Raw genomic sequence first — 16229 nt, forward strand, 5'->3', positions numbered from 1 at the left:
GTTGTTTCTTGGACGAGGTAGTTCGGGACCGGGCTTTTTTCGCTCCCATGTTTCGCCAATAACGCGACGACGTGATTGGTCGAATATTTAAACGTTGATATTCGAGTGCCCCACTTATTGGTATTCAAATACTTTTTTAAGAAAATTTTAATATTCAGCAACACCATCGTTCAGATATTATTAGCCAAAGATCTGAATATTCAGATATTATTAGTCGAATATTTCAGTACTCGAACATCGTTGATTCTCGGAATATTGCACGTCTCTATGTCCAGTTTTAAACCTAACCTAATTTTAAACACGTGTGCTAAAAACTGGATACCTATATCGATTACTTCCAACGAGATAAAATTGATCGCGTATAATTTTACTCTCGATCCATTAACTGTCTATAAGTGCAGTAATTTCAAACACGTATAGGAGTATCTAAATATACCCAAGATTTCAACGAAACGAAATCATTTCTATGTAAATGTATTCCTAACCTATTAGCTACCTAATATTTCTATATTCTCGGTTACACTTAACCTTAGTTTCAGGTATTACTTTTCAAATATAATTTGAGGTTAATTTGAGGTTCCACGCCTTTTACACATTTTGATTTTGCTAACAAAATCAATACTATTCATTACTATAACTCAAAATACAAATATTGAGAGGTGTACGCAATAACTATTCCGCGTATTAATTAATGCAAAATGTTTGTAATGGATAGGATTTGGTTTCAATAGTTAATATTAAATTTAGACGTAGAAGTGCAGAATAATTACACGGACTTTGGAAATACAATAACATTAATTAAATTAAAAGATTTTTCTCTGGAAAAATTTTGCATCGTAATAAAACTACATACTTTATTATTCCATGTATAAACTATGTATGAAATAAAAGAAAGGATTAAATTCCTCATACGGGATGTAAAAGTGAAACAGAAATCGTAACTATCCGACGTAATAAAAATGCGAAATGTTCAAATATCCTGGTACTCGGTGCAACGAGAGCTAACAAATCATGTTACTAAAATAAATGATGAAACCAATCAAGAGTTTAAAAAATCAAACAACAGCGGTATCGTAAAAATGCGTGGAGCGGTACCGCAAAAATTTAATACGTTATTTGGTACAGAGCCCATCAATTTAAAAGTTTTATTTTAATCTTCTACAGCCCGTATTACGTTTTGACCATCGATAAACGCTAATAGTGGAATATAAATTGGAAGGTGGATATCAATAAACGTAAACAGTTGTTAATTATTTTATTGCCCGATATTTGGACCGTTCAAAGTACGATCCTGGTTTGACCATCCCCGATTCTAAATAACTGTAAGAATCTCAAGATCGTTTTAAATCGTTTCGAGTATCGATGCTTGGGACACCTGTCCGTGAAATACTCGACGACCGTCGCTATCAGGCGGGAAACGAGGTAGTCACGAGCGAGACTAATCCTCTTTTCGCTGGTTTTCCTGCTCGAGAACGGAAACAAAACCGTCCGGGGGGATCAATGGCGGACGGGTTGTAACGCATCGATCGAGCGCGCGGCGATTTGGTGATTTCAACGGGCGCATGAGCCGTAATCCGGTTGTTCCAGTTCGCGAATTAGGTTGTAAACTAAAATTCACCGCTGTTCCCGACGAGTGACAAATCACTGGTGAAATAATAAACAGAGAAAAATGTAATTAATAACGTGTTATGGGGAGTCCTCTGGTGTTCAAACTGAAAACAAAACCCTTTATTCAACATTCCTTCAAAGAAATAAATTTTTTTAATACGTGTTTCGAGGGTACTCACAATTTTTTTTTTGATCTCAAGACAAATCTTAATTTTTCTCTGTTCTAAAATCATCGTGTTCTCTGAAATAAAACACTGACACCTTCTGGAAGGTTTGAGACAATTCCAAAGTGGGGTATAATTACAAAGGTGTCGGTAACCCTTGTTGAAGTCAGCTCGTCTACCAACCCAACAACGCGGCAAAATTAAAAGTATATTCGCAGAAGTCTACAATATTTTTTTTTTCCTTAAATAAATAAACAATTTAATTCTACTTGGGTTCACACGAAGACCTTTTCGAGGAACGCTGGATAGTAATAACTTGCCCCGTGGAGATTTAAAATGGTGAAATTCGCGGAGACAAGTTCGCTATTTAAAAGGTGTCATATTTCTTCTTGGAATCGCCACCGGGACGCCATTTCGGGAATCGTCTCTGAAAAATTGTCGAGCAACGACTTTCCGCGCTGTCACGGACTTTTTTTGCCCGCGGTTTAATTCACGGGGCCGTTTCAATTCCGCTCCTACATATTTTTAAGCGGCGTTTCGCGATTTTATTTTCACGCAAAGCCTCTCTCGCGCCAGGCGTTACCATTTTAACGAGTAGCCGCGCGCATAAAGGAAGAAGCGGCTTTTAGGGCCGCCCGGCGATCCGGGACGCCGTTTCTGCGAGCGAGGATTTTAGGGACAACGAGCAATTCAGATCCAGATCAAGGTTAATCCCCCGTCAGCGTTAAGAAAGAGCTTCTGGCTCCCGGAGACACACGGCATCCTCTGCGCGAGCAGTCCTCCATTTTTATCGACTACGTGGCCATTTTCTTTTATCTCCCAAACGAAAATTTTCCACACACTAAAACTGATTTAATCGAATTAATTTGTTTTGTTAAAATTTTATAAGGGATAATGTTTGACTATGTAAAATCCACATTTGTAGTCCCCTGATAATAATAATAATAATAATTAAAAAATCTCGTTAATTACGTATTCGCGAACGAATCGATTTTAAAATTAAACGGTACATTCTGTTAGTCTTTTTGGAACGTTTCATAGAAATGGAGGATAGAAAGGGGAGTAAGATAACTTTTTAGAAAGTGGGGGGGGGGAGGTAACGGTTACAAGAACAGAAAAAGATGGACAAGATTGGAAATTTTGAAATGCACACAACCCACGGGCGGGGTGTTCTTTCTCGCGAGGAAACGAGAGGGGGGGAGAAGTGAGTACGATGGGGGGCGAAAACGAAAGATAAAGGAGCACCAGGCGATTAACGCGCGAGCCAGCAAGAAGCGGAGTCGGCGATCCGCGTCGGGGAGGGTAAACTTTTTTAATTTCGAACATCCGCGGAAATTATCCACTAACTTCGCCAAGGTTCACTATCCAACCCCCCCATCGTCGCGTCCCCCTCCGGCTGCCACGCGATTTATCCCGGTACCTCGGCGGCGCGGTATTCAAATTAACTGCAAAGTTCATCTCCGCTCCCCGTTTAATAGGTACACGACTGCGTTCAGCTAGTTAGTCGGTTCGATCCCACAAGAAAAACACAACTCGAGGGGGCACGGGTGGTAGGATCACTCGAAGTTTCCCCTCTGGGAGTCGAATGACTGAAAAGTGACTCGCGATGGAGTTACGGGGGGCGTGTTTGCCATTTAACATCGAGTGTCTTGGAATTACAAATTGTGTTCGCGATAGCGGACGTAACTGCAACGCTGCTTATCGTTCCGTTTCGATGCGATTAAAATGGTTTACATTTTTAAATAAACGTAGCATAATTTTGTCGAAAAATTTGTCCACCTACTCGAATTTTTTTCTCGAAAATGATTAAGAATTCGGGTGTATGTCTATACATAAAAAATGATTGTAATTGACCCCCACAACAGAAAATAATTTTTTTGGAACGATTTGAAATTTTTTTTTTTGCCGAAAAATTTCCGAATCTATTCGAATTTTTTTCTCGAAAATGGTTAGGATTTCGAGGGTATGTCTATTGACCAAAAATGATTGTAATTGACCCCCACAACTGAATATAATTTTTTTGGAACGATTTGAAATTTTTTAATTTCGCCGAAAAATTCCCCACCTGTTCGAATTTTTTTCTCAAAAATGCGTAGGTTTTCGAGGGTATGTCTATTCACTAAAAACGATTGAAATTGACCCCCGCAACTGAATATAATTTTTCCAGAACGATTTGAAACTTTTCATTTTGTCGAAAAATTTGTCCACCAACTCGAATTTTTTTCTCGAAAATGCGTAAAATTTCGAGAGTATGTCTATTGACCAAAAATGATTGCGATTGACCCCTGCAATTGAAAATAATTTTTCCAGAGTGATTTGAATCTTTTCAATTTCACCAAAAAATTTGGTCCACATTCCTATCTGTTCCTGTCAATTCCAATCGATTCCTGACAATAATAATATCGGAAATGTAATAAATTCGAAGTCGCAAAGTCTCGTTCCATGAACGAATCCCGCGACAGAGTACAATTCCCAGCGAGCAAGTCGCAAACTTCAGCGATGGGAACATTCGTCGCGCGGAACGTAGTCGTCTTAGCCGAGCAAGTCAACTTGCGCGATTCAGAGGTTAAACGACACGTCGATTTCCATAAATAGTTCCTCCGACGACGGAGAAAAAGTTCGTGGTACGAATGGAGGGGGGGATGAACCAAGAAACGGTCGGTGGGTGAGGGGGGAGGGGGGACGGTGCGAATCCAGGATTCACGGATTGAAAATACAAAGTCGATCGCGCCCGGTGAGTTTCCCCAGTTTCACCCACACCTACTCCTCCGCCGCCGCCCCCTGTTCGTTTCTATTCATCGGCCATATTCAGGCTCCGCGAGATCCCGGTCCTCGTAAATTTTCGAAAGTAGTTCCTCGGGAGAATAAACATCGTATTGTTTGGTTCGAGGGGCGGTCTTCCTTCGGTTCGTTGCGCGTCTTCGAGACGCCATTACCTCCTTCCCCCCTCCCCTCTCTCCTTCTCTCGCGTGGAGCGAACTGATACCCAAGGAAACGGGGCGTAAATCTTGCTTGTAACGTGCATGGACTGTCCGCGGTGGCTATAGTTTACTTCTGGCGGCGGCTCGAGGTCGTGAAACGAAGAAAGTATATCCGAACAGACGAAGGTGACTCGTTAAATTGTTGAGAATTATGTTTTACCTAGATAGCTTGCTATTTCATTCGGATAAATTACGTTTAAATTTGATACTAGTCCAAATGACCGAGTTCTCATTAAATTAAACATTTATACGAAATAAATATATAAAACTATATATTTTATTCGAATGATAGGGGCGCGAGTATATCGTACATATTTACCATTACAACCCCTGTTAACATTGTAACCCTTTCATCAAAGAACCCTTCCTCGAACTCCGCAAATAAATTACTATTCAGAACCCCTTGGCAACCCTTCCAAACCGTGCAAAACAGCTCACCCCCTTTGGTCTACTTTCACAACTCGGCTTTCACGGGCCTGAGTAACTTTTCACCGATAGACGTCACGTATAATAGTACTTGAGGAATGACCCAACATTCGTATCGTATCGTTTCGTCGTAGATTAAACGAATAATGAATAAAAAAAAATTTGTGTTCGTTACGCCGTGAAAAAGAATTTTTCCAGCTCTAGTTTTTAAATAAAACTGGCTGACACGGTTCCCCGTTTATTAAAACGTAAAATTTTGGTCGATAATTAAATGGTGAAATCTGTTCGCGGTGGACCAACTTTTAACATGGATTTTGGAAAGCCAAATACGTCGGTGCTCCGGTTCTGAATCCCTCGGAACTTCCCTGGTCCTCGAAAACCGAATTCACCCCGGTAGAAACGCGAACAGAGGGGGATCGGTTGAAGCCTGGGAAGTTGGGTGCTCGAAGAGGGTGGAGGACGTTGATATCGTTACCTTGGAAGTCTAAATTCCGAGAGAGACGCGCGTACGAAAGCTCGGAGCGTAGCTGTGAAGGAGTATGATGACACGAAACCTGTCTTACGCTGTGTCGCAGCTTCCTGTAACGCGGTTCTTGCCTCGCGCGAATCTATAGCCGCCTTCTTACCCCCAGACAAGTGCGTCGCACCAGCCCTGCAATATCTTCTCGAGTATAATGCAACGTCGATGTAGCCCCGAAAATTTCGACCCATTTTCGTCCCAGCCTCGTAATATATCTCCTTGCATCGTCGTATTTGAAATCTAACCGTGAATACGATTCAGCTCACAAGCATCCTAAAAGTCTTTTGACGATAATGTTACAGTTTTATTACTAATTGGAAAAGGAATTTATTAAACGAAGTTTGAATCGGAGGTTACACGCTTACTTAGTCATTTGAAGCCTTCAAATTGGCCTTATCGAAGTAATAATAGGTTGAGAACCTTTACCGGGTCGTAAATGGCGTTGCTTTCTTTCGAATAGTTCTTACTTCGAGCCACAGATGGCGTCACCGTAGCCGATCAGATGTTCGCCTTCAGCGACGCCATTGTCGAGTCTGTGAGACCCACTAATTGGTTGTGAAAAATCAAACCTTTCGGTACTCTGCGATCCTGTCCGTCTCCAACCATTTTCAAGTCGTTTAATCCACTATAAAGAGGTTAGTTAAGGTGCAAATGAAAACCTAATTATCCGAAACGAAATATACGGCGGTGAGTTTCGTTGGTCGCCTCGCGTTTGATCCGGAGAAGCATCTGGAATAACTTTCCGTCCCTTTCGTTCCGATTTAATTTCTCCCGGCGCCGTTCGCCATCTTACCACCGCTTCCCCTCTTCCCAATATGCAAAATACTAGTCGGTCTAGGGAAAATTTTTTCCGTCTTCCGTCGTTTCGCCTCGGGAACTCAATTTTTCGCCCCCCCCCCTTGCCTTCCCCTCCCTGCTTCTACTTCGCGCCTTCCGCTGGCTTTTAAAACTTTTTCCTTCGCCTTCCGCCATTTTTTTTTTTTTTTTTCCTTTTTCTCTCCTCTCTTCTTCCGCGAGTCTCCGCTCGCTGGGGCCAAAGTCGTTTTATTCTCTGCGCGGCCCGACAGTGTTCTCCCTGGCACGCGAACCGACGAGAAATAATTAGTTAACAATTATCCCGTCGCTATCGCGTTCTATTATCGCACGTTAAACGCATTGTCGTGCTTTTGGATTTAATTGCCTGTTAAACACAATGAGTCGTGGCGTGTTGGATAAACAATCTAATCATTACTATTAATAATATATCGCGGCTGTTTGGGGTGGAGACGGTTCGATCCAATTCAGCGAAACGTTTTGCTGCAGCGTGCTGCTGAATTATTTATCCGGTTACTTTTATTCGAACGACACCGTTCGACGCTTTTCGCATAATTAATTTCGTCGATGATATAACATTTGTTTCTGAAAGGTGTTCATGAGAAAAATTTTTCTAGCCAGTGTGTTACGCGTTGTATTAATAAACGTGAACGTTAAAGTTCCTAGAAATTTGATTTCGTTCGCGGAATCCTTCGACTACTGCGCAACGTCTGGTGCGCATTTTCCATGAGGAGAAAAATCGGTCGTCGAGCCTGCCGGAGGACGCAATTAGAATCGGGCGGACGTTCTTTACTTTCACCGTCGGCTTACGTAATAAAATGGAAAGGTTAGCGGCGAGAAAAGAAGCCACGAAAGGCGACAAATACCAGCAACGATGCTCTTTCCCGATTAAGTTCGTTTCGCCGGTCATTTCTGGCGTTGGTAAATGTTAGTAGACGGTAAACCCGCTGCCATTTTACAATCATTATTTAAGGAAACGGACGTTAAATGCCGTGACTTTCCAAGCGTTACGTCACACGGTACGGGTAATCGACATAACCTCAAATTTGTTACTCGAAACACCAGGGTGTAATTTACCCGAAATTAACCTGGAGAAATGTTAAATTAATAGAGTAAATTGCAAAGGAAATTCAATTGTACTCGTTCGAAATATCAATTTCGCTATTTTTGTGGTTTTTTTTATCGCCCGACAGTGCAGCTCCGCGTATTCGCGTTTAACTCGGTAACATAACCTGCAAGGATCCTTCCGGAGGGTCGATTTATTATTTACAGGATGAGTCGAGCCCCGGACGAGCCAGTATCCGAGGTTTCCTCCGAAAACGCGGCACCTTATTTCGCGAAATAAATTGCCGATATCTGCGCCGGCCATATATTTTTCTTGTCGTAATGGAAGACGGATACGGGCGTCGTATCCACGCAGAGAATGCAAGGACACCGCGAGCGTGTCTTCTTCACGAAATGGACGAGAATAGATCATGCTTATCTGTGCCACAGAGTGGATCATCCCATAAAGAATGCAAAGTTTCAAGTTTCACGGGACACGATAATCAAAGAATAATGTCCTTTCGAATCGAACGGTTTTATCGTTTAAACAGACGCTAAAAAATTGTGAAATAATTCACCTGTAACAGGGGGCTCAGTTGTTCGACATAACCTATAATTTATTGTAATTTGTGTCTTTCACATTGCGTAAAGGAAGAAATTGATTTCGCAATTCTCGTCGAGGAGGAAAAATTACGCATCGAGCTGGCTGGTATTATAATTTCGATGGAAATGAAACGGAAACTTCTGGACTCGAACGAGCGCGGATAAAAACTATCGGACGATTGTTCGAAAGTAACGAATACGCGGTTAATGTTCGAGCGTAGATAGGTCGCGCGAAATCTCCGAGGGGAATTGACCGCCATACGCGCGAGATAACTGAAATTCGTCGGGGCGTTTTGAATAATTCTCCGACAATTTTGCCCGGCCGCAATTCCTAACGAATCCGGGAACAATTATATCCGCTTCGGGAGCGTGGCAACGAGTTACGCCGTTTACGAGTCTCGTCGGTCCTGGATTCGCTCGAATTCGTGACAATTTCGCCGCCGCGGGTCCCCCGAGTTCGGAGAGCGGTTGACTTTCCGCGAAGTTAATCACGCGGATGGAACCCATCCTCCATTTTCATCACACGACCAAATTATTTTCACTCGAGCCGGCTAAAAACGATTAATGAAAGGTCACTTTCGTTGAAATTGAGATTGATTAAACGTGCATCCCTTTGGACCAGTGTTTTTTTTCAGTGTGATAGGGAGGGGGAGAGGGAGAGGCACAACTCTCAAAGTGGAGGGGGAAAAAGGACAAAATAAACTATTACAAATATTTTGTTTTATTTGTAACTTTCACAATTTATAACAATTTTTTTTCAAAGTGAGGGGGAGATAGAGATTTCAAAATTAAATTATTTTCACTCGAGCTGGCTAAAAACAAGTAATGAAAGGTCACTTGCATTGAAATTGAGATTTGTGGCGTCGTTTCACATGTTCGCCACCAGAGGGGTCGCGCTCTCACAAGCACTCGACCGAGCCCTCAGTTGCTATACAGGATGTTCGGTAACCGAGGGAAAAATTTTAATGGGGGATTCTAGAGGCCAAAATAAGACAAAAATCAAGAATACTAATTTGTCGATGGAGGCTTCGTTAAAAAGTTATTAACAATTAAATTCAAAAATTACAAATCGTTCTGGAAAAATTATTTTCGGTTGCGGGGGTCAATTACAATCATTTTTGGTCATTATACATACCCCCGAAATCCTACACACTTTCGAGAAAAAAATTCGAGAAGGTGTGAAATTTTTCGACGGAATAAAAAGTTTCAAATCGTTTTGGAAAAATTTTTTTCGGCTGCGGGGGCCAAGTACAATCATTTTTGGTCATTATACATACCCCCGAAATCCTACACACTTTCGAGAAAAAAATTCGAGAAGGTGTGAAATTTTTCGACGAAAAAAAGAGATTTAAAATCATACTAAAAAAATTAGATTTAGTTACAGAGGTCACTTACAAACATTTTTGGTCATTAGACATACCCTCGAAATCCTAACCATTTTCGAGAAAAAAATTCGAGAACTTGTGAAATTTTTCGACGGAAAAAAAAAGTTTCAAATCGTTTTGAAAAAATTATTTTCGGTTGTGGGGGTCAAGTACAATCAGTTTTGGTCATTACACATACCATCGAAATCCTACGCACTTTCGAGAAAAAAATTCCTTAACGTAGTCTGACCATACATTGATATGTTTCACTGAAATTGAAACGAGAAATTGGAAACAGAGGAAAACAATCCACAAAATAGAGGGGGAAAGAAAACATAAAATAGACTGTTACAAAAATAGTATGTTATTCATAACTTTCACAATTTATATCAATTTTTTCCAAAGTGAGGGGGAGATAGAGATTTAAAAATTAAATTATTTTCACTCGAGCCGGCTGAAATCGATTAATGAAAAGTCACTTGCATTGAAATTGAGATTGATTAAACGTGCGTCCCTTTGGACCAGTGTTTTTTCCAATGAAAAGGGGTGGAAAGGAAGAGGGGAAAACAACCCTCAATCATGAGAGGAAAAGAAGACATAAAATAGACCGTTACAAATATCTTGTGTTATTTATAACTTTCACAAATTATAACAATTTTTTTCCAAAAAAAAGGGGGTAGAAATTATTAAAAAATTCAGATTGTAGATTCTTTATATTAATACGCTGACCATCAAAAAGTGTCATAACGCGTACAAATTTTTTTTTTTTTTACCGCCTTTGAAAAATTCGAAAACCACCGTTTTTGATGGAGTTCGAGTAACAAACACGGTAGATAAATAACTCTTGATCGAACGGTGAAATTAAATTATGTTTCGCATTGAACGAATAAAAAGCTTATCTCGACAACTATTCATTGACGCAAACGTTCGAAATAAATTGCTTTGCGGTATTTTCATGCGTCGTTCATTATTGGAACAAAATTTTGTCCGGATAAGCTTTAAAAATTGCACGCTCGTACAGTTTGAGGTTAGAAATTCGAGTAACAGTTAAAGACCACTTCTTCGAACTAGAATGAAAATGTTTGCCTTCTCGAAAACGACGAACGTAATTGGACTAATTACAGTGATTATTTTATGACCAATACGCGAGCTGTTTTTTGTTTTAAATCGATAGCGTCGAGTTTGCGCGAGGAAATACATAAAACGCGTGGAATTAACATTTCCTTGGCCATTCTCGTAGCGAGCGATGAATTAAAAATTTCATTAAACAGAATCGACGATTCAATTACCTCGTCGCCCGGCATTTTTCGGCGAGTAAAAGTTAATATTTTCATACCGAGCGTTCTCCGCCACGATTCAACAAATTCCCCGGGTAAACACGCTGATGAAAAACAATGTTAGCTCGAATTTCAATCTCATTGCCTCACAAATATTTCCCATATAATAAAAGCACCGGAAAGAGCCAATCGTAAACACGGCATTGTTATAGATTTTAATTCAAATTTTTTTCCATACGAAAAGAAAAAACAAATATCAAAACTTAATATAGAACGTATCGACGAAATTTGAAATTAAAAAACTCGTTGGGCGATAATATGTTTCAAACAGAAATAAAAAAAAGGGTAAGAGTAAAAAGTAGGAATAATTTTTAAATTTCGAAATAAAAGGGGAACGGGAAAAACGTGGCGAGTGACTTTTTAATAAACGCAACGGATGAAACGAATTGTGAATTCTCGACGCGCGACGATTTCCAAGTAATCGCCGCGGAACATCGAGCAGGAAAGTGCATTGTTCAAACGCAGGTTGCATCGTCGATTGCGTCGACGTTTACACGATCGACCGATCGATCGATTTCGAAATCGTTTGATAGTGCCCAACACTGACGAAATTGGGTTCGAATAAATCGTTTCATCGTAGACATGTAACGTTTTCTTTAATAACAAATAAATTTCACCGTCGAGCATAGTGGATTGCAATTTGAAAGAACAATGTTTGCTTCTATTAATTTATAGCAAACTGTTCGTCCATGAAATTCCATCGTAAAGTAAATTTTCTGGTCTTCTGTAAGTACGAGCTGTCGTTTGAGAACCCCTGATACAGAACACTCGTGTTGCAGAGCTGAATGCCAGTATGGCGATTTTAATGGAAACCGATGATTACGACGGTTAAATCAATGATTCGAGCAGATGCCAGTGTTTACCTTTGCAATAACAATCTCGATGAATTCCGATCGTGAACTTTGCAGTAATGGTTTGTGTAAACTTCAACGGGATAATTTCGTAACGGTAATGTTAAAACAATTTCAAAAGTTAATTCCGTAATAACAACGGAAAGGAATCTCACTGTTCAGTCCGATAATTTTAATTCGATCAATTTCGTCGATTTAATGGAGTACGTATTAAGGGTTTGAATAATTGCTTGTCGAATAAAAATTACTTTTTCTTTATAACAGGGTGTGTGGCCACCCCTGGGAAAAATTTTAATGGGGGCTTCTAGAGGCCAAAATAAGACGAAAATCAAGAATACCAATTCTTCTGAAAAAATTATTTTCAGTTGCGGGGGTCAATTACAATAATTTTTGGTGAATAGACATACCTCCGAAATCCTAACCACTTTCGAGAAAAAAATTCGAGAAGGTATGAAATTTTTCGACGGAAAAAAAATTTTTCAAATCGTTCTAAAAAAATTATTTTCAGTTGCAGGGGTCAATTACAATAATTTTTAATCAATACACATACCCCCGAATTCCTACGCATTTTAGAGAAAAAAATTCCTTACCGAAAATCTAATTAGGTGCCTAAATTTTACAACAAAAAAAAATTTCAAATCGTTCTGGAAAAATTATTTTCAGTTGCAGATCGTAGTTACCATAAGTTGAAAGTATTTTTTATTAAAAAGAATTGATCGCCTCGATAATTGCACGTAGCTTCGATAATAGCACGCGCCTCCATACCTGCATTTTCAGTCCCGTTTCACGGGAATTATCGACGTTCTTTTTTTTCTTTTCGCGTGATTCAATTCTCCCGGCATTTCCCAAATGTACGCGCGATCGCATCCAGGCAGTTATGAAAATATCGCGGCGCGAAAAAGCCCTGCGAGACACTCGATAATGATTATCTCGCCGATATCAGCGGTCTAATGCGCCGCGGACCGCGCGAAATGAGATTCGCCATTTTTGCCGATTCGATCGCGCGACTATTAATTTCATTCAATTTACCCGGGAAAATTAAGATCCGATTAACGCTCGGCGACCGCCATTTTTGCGCGCGAAAATTCCGCGGGAACCCTCCGGAGGCTCGTTGCAACCTATCGGCGATTGCTAGAAACCAGCGACAGCCTCGAGCGTCTCGCGAACACCTGAACAAACGAGTTTTAATTCGATGCAGTTATCACTCCCTTAAACTTAAATACAGTATTGTCTCTCTATAGCCGCGCGTTTTCGGATTCTCTATAGACGCGAAGCTATCCCCACTACTTCGTTTGTAATCACCGCGCCGCGACATCGGATATCGAATATCAAAGAGAAAGCCGAAGAAAAGTCGACGAGCCCCATCCCCCTTGAACGCTCGAGCGTGAAATCAAAGAAAGCCGAATAGACTACTCGTCTCTCAAGTTGCGTGCGCCCGGTCCCGACACGCGCGGCTATAGAGAGACAATACTGTACTTCGTTGATTGTTTCGATATTTTTCATATTATTTAAACGTGAAACTTTGAAACTTTGGAACTTTGGTTCGTTAAAGCGATGAAATTCATATAAGTTTAAATTTCTCAGAAAAAATTTTACCATAATATTCTTCGCGATGAATAGAAAATACGGGATCAAAGTCCCCCCTCTGGTACGCTTCTGGCGAGACGGGGGAAACCATGAATATCTTGAGATTCTTCGCTACGAAGAAAGCACTAAGGGACTAAGATAAGCGCGAACGGAACAATGAATACCCGGATGAATGAGAGGATATGTTCCAAGGCATATCTCGAGTTTCTGATACCGGGCCGAACAATGAAGTTCACGACCAACGTGTCAGTCGTAACGAACTACCAGACGGCGCTCGTCGTGCCGGTTAAACGCCTTCAGCGCGGAGTTCCCGGGCTCTGTTCTTCCGATCCCGACGCCGCCGAAAACCATTCACCTTCGCGGTGGCCCCGCGTCGACAATGAAAGTCTGGCCTCCGCGGGTCCGACGAGCAGAAGTAATTACCGGCGCTGTATCCCGGGTGCCAGACACCATCGTTCTTGTCATCCCGAGTGGCGGATCAATGCGGCCAGACGGAGGACGAATAAGAAGGACCCGACGTAGCCAAGAATCCAGAGCCAAGAAGATGGTGCTTTATGCTCGTAGCCAGAGGAGCCAAAAACCCCCGCCGCCGTGCCGGGAGACTTTAGACTCCCGTTGAACGGGCATCCCCGGAGCTATTCCAGAAGAGGGGCATGAATGATGTATTTGTAAATATACCGGCGAAGGAACTCACCGGGTAAGGCTTTATCGTCGATCTTTATTTTCTCATTCAGGGCAGACGAGCCAGACGTATCCCGTTGGATTCTTTATCTTCGGCGTGAGTGGCTGTCGAATGTTCTGCCAGCTCAAGGCCACCCTCCAAAGTGTACAGTCAACAGTGGACTTGTGAAAATACTGGAACGCTGCTATAATGTTCAACGATAAAACATACGCGTGTGAAACTTTAGTTGTGAAAGTGTTGGACGGACAGAGTTTAAAACTCGCAGTCTTGGTGCTGCGTGTCTATTGGTAGCGCGCTCTAGTGGCGACAATCAATCACGCGTTTCATACGCGTTCTTTTCTTCATGCGTCTCGAGACCATGTGCCGTGTTATTTCTGCTTGCAAATGTGATATTAAATGTTCGCGAGTTAGAGTCAGTGAGTAAGACACATTTTTAGTAGCCTAGACACGCGTATCCATCGTTCTCTTGGCTACTTTCGTTCCACTAGTCTCCCCTCCACTTGAAATTCGGTATCTATTAGAACAGTGTCTCCACCTATCCCAGACGTCAGTTAATTAACACCAAGGAACCCGAGACGACTTCGCCGGGTGTGGTGTCGATGACTACGAATGGTCTCCCTACGAGTTGAATGGTACCGCGTAGTTTAGGCGAGGAGGTTCGCGAAGTTGATCATTAATCAGTCCCTCCGTAACCCCAACACTGACGGGATGCATAGTTCCCGGAGCCTCAACCCTGGGTGATGTGGTTGAACCATCTTGGCGGTAGTTGGTGATCCCCATATCACGGGGTAGAGTTTCCAGTTGCCTCGAAACTTGCAGTTAATCAACTCGCGGCGCTGTCTTGGCAAAGGTTTCGAATAGTGCGATCTGGGTATCGCAATGGCAGCTGGTATATTCTTTGTACGCGTCGATCGAGTCCACTGTGGTGACATCTCCCGCGCTTGCCGCTAGAGGGCTACTACGCTCTCGCAAGCGTTCGAGCGACCAGCTATTGGTACTTATACATATATACGCTCCTCGACTGTCTCTAGTGTCTCGAGTGTCTCGCTCGCTTCTCCCTGCAACAGCGTGCATACCAGTTGGGGTATCCATCTTTCAGACTGACGGAGAGTGAACCCCGTGCTTACACAAATTAGCGTTCGAGTTGCTATTGACTTTCGGTCTGTGCCATCTTGTCTATTGGGAACACCTTATAGTCTGACAAATATATCGTCGAATATTTCGATGTTACGGTATTATAATTGGACGAAACGCGGATAAATCGTGTTAGAACGGCGGTTGAGGGTGTAAAGAATGAAACGGCGACTCCTGTTTCCCGACGATGCGGGCCGCCACCCTATCGCTACAACATTTGTGTCCCCTTCTGTCCTCCTTCTGCAAGATGATACCGGCTGTTTCACCCCGCGGCCAGATCGATCCTCCCTCTTTCTGCGCGGGCTTCCACCCTGCGCGGCGGAAGTCAAGATCCTTGCGTGGATCCAGCGCGTCGGGGATGCTTTGATTAATTTATCGCTATCAAGCCGGGGGGGTTGCTTGCCACTTACGCGATTGCGTGCGCGCGATTCGTTGCGCTGGACATCGTGGAACAAAGGGGTGCAAAGGAAAAACATTTCGACTCCAACCCTAAACCACCAAAGCTTGCCTTCAATTCGTCGTTATAACATCTTCCTATGAGACTTCACGAAGATTGAGGATCATTCATCTTCGCGATACACATTATGCAAGCTAGGAAGTTCTTTCTGGAATGTCTAAGAGGAGGTTGATGGACGATATTAACGTAAAAGGGATCCCAGTATTGGAAAAGTCATCTGGACCCCGATTGGTGTCTCGAGTCTTGTTAGAGGACATTAGGGATTCCCATAATTGGTGCTTTAAACTTCCCTGCACGACGATTCGACTCGAACCACCGAAGCTTTTTGAGAAGTTCCGAGGGTCTTCTTGTTAAATTGACAAAGTTCAAAGGTCGATGGCCAGGAAAATAATCCGAACAATAAGCGTATCTAGCGATATTCCAGGTTCTCGCGACTACCTCACTGTTGAGTCTTTGAAGTTCCACGTATTTGCGGTCCTTGCTCTTGGTGTACTCCTCCTAGGAGATGGACGCGTACGGTAACGCAAAAAGGATTTGGTGTTGTCCTTTTGAGATCAAAAGAGCGACCCGGACAATGTGTTTGTCTAGCTATTCGCGGCTCTCGGAGACTCTGGACGGGTCAAACTTGCTCGGGACGTCGGGATGAAAGCTGCGTCCC

General features: G+C 42.2%; 1 protein-coding gene across 2 annotated transcripts in view; it reads left to right on the forward strand.

Moving 5' to 3' along the window:
• LOC122405493 (syndecan) overlaps nt 1-16229 on the forward strand; it is a 156131-nt gene that overhangs the window by 100158 nt on the left and 39744 nt on the right. The window lies entirely within an intron of this gene.

The sequence above is a fragment of the Colletes gigas genome, unplaced genomic scaffold (assembly GCF_013123115.1).
Source record: "Colletes gigas isolate AHSC1104 unplaced genomic scaffold, ASM1312311v1 Colletes_gigas_Sc00004, whole genome shotgun sequence".
Lineage (NCBI taxonomy): Eukaryota > Metazoa > Arthropoda > Insecta > Hymenoptera > Colletidae > Colletes > Colletes gigas.